Source organism: Echinops telfairi, unplaced genomic scaffold (assembly GCF_000313985.2).
Source record: "Echinops telfairi isolate 266 unplaced genomic scaffold, ASM31398v2 ScPeMD7_7424;HRSCAF=8462, whole genome shotgun sequence".
Classification (NCBI taxonomy): domain Eukaryota; kingdom Metazoa; phylum Chordata; class Mammalia; order Afrosoricida; family Tenrecidae; genus Echinops; species Echinops telfairi.
In genome coordinates this window covers 19,494,596-19,496,296 of record NW_022111324.1, presented here as the reverse complement: position 1 = coordinate 19,496,296, position 1,701 = coordinate 19,494,596, and positions in this window count along the sequence as shown.

The following is a 1,701-nucleotide window of genomic DNA, read 5'->3' as shown; positions in this document are numbered from 1 at the left end:
AGACTCTGAAAAGCTAAGTAAGGGATAAAACATCTAAGGAAAACATTTTCCATTAAAAGCTATTGTGGACGTCACATAAATCCTCTAGAGTTTTCAAACATAGGAAATATTGTTGCCTCATCTGCTTCTATATAACATTTAATAGACATGCACAGTGGATGCATAAAGGAACTTGACAGTGAATTAGCACAGAGTCCATGGTCTGGTTCTTTTTCAATTGTTGTCGCTAAGAATTGTTTTGTAAACTTTCTTTGGCTTGAAAAATATACTTGTGCCAATGAAAACTTTACTATCAAGATTATTGTGTCAAGGTGCAGATCTTAATCAAGCCAATGTTTATGTGCAAATTCTTTCTGTATCCAATAAATCATAATCATATGAGTAAACCTACTCAGCTTATATTACATTTAAATTTTTCAAAGCAATAGCCATTAAAAGCAATCTTTAAACTCAAAACTCAAACTCACTACCATTGAGTCAATTCTGACTCATAGTGACCCTAACAGGGCACAATGGAAATACCCCTGTGGGTTTCCAATACTTCAAATCTTTATGGGAACAGACAGCTTCAACTTTCTCCTGCAAAGTAGCTGGGGGGTTCGAACCACTGACCTTGAGGTTAGAATTTAATGAATAGCATTGTATCATTTCTTGAAAGTAGATAATATACGTTAAAACCAGTTTCTCTGTTCATCACAATGCTTTAAAAAGTGTTAAATCTAGTTAAGAGAAATTAAAGCAGAAGTGTATGGGGGAGGGAGGTGGCGGTGTGAGGAACAGGCTTGGAGCAGCTACGAAGCTACTCAGTAACTGTTAGAATTTCATAGCTTCTGTTATGCCTGTGGAGAATAAGACGTTTTGGAGATGGGAATGGATTGGCTAAGAGCATGATAATAGCATGGTAAATGGAAGACAGAAATATTTGCTGAAGCAGAGGGCAAAGAGGGAAATGGCAAGAATGAGAATTTGAAATCCTGGGCTAACAGACGCTTTCTGTAGCACTGCAGACATACACCACCATCATCACCCCAAACAAAACAAAACAATCCTCTAACTCACTGCCAGAGAGTCTATTCCAACTCATAACACACTATGGGGCAGGGTAGAACTGTGGGTCAAAGGACTGGAGGAAGGCTTATTAACAACCTGCAATATGCAAGTACAACCTTGCTTGCTGAAAGTGAGAGGACTTGAAGCACTTGCTGATGAAGATCAAGGATTGTGGCCTTCAGTATGGATTAAAACTTACTGAGAAAGACCAAAATCCTCACAGCTGGACCAATAAGTAACATCATGTTCAAGGGAGAAAAGGATGGAGTTGTCAAGGATTTTGTCTTGCTTGGACCCACAACCAATGCTCACAGAAGCAACGGTTAAGAGATCAAAAGACTAGTTGTATTAAGTAAATCTACTGCACAAGACATCTTTAGAGTATTGAAGAGTAAGGATATTACTTTGAGGACTAAGGTGCATCTGATATTCTCCATTGCATTATATGCATGTGAAAGTTGGGACACTGCATAAGGAAGATCACAGAAGGATCACATCAAAGCATTTGAACAGAGGTGCTGGAGGTACCAAGGGCTGTTAAAAGGACAAACAAATCTGGCTTGGAAGAAGTAATGCCAGAGTTCTCCTTAGAAGCAAGGATGGCAAGACTTCATCTTATATACTGAGATAGTTTATTGTGCCAGCCTGGCC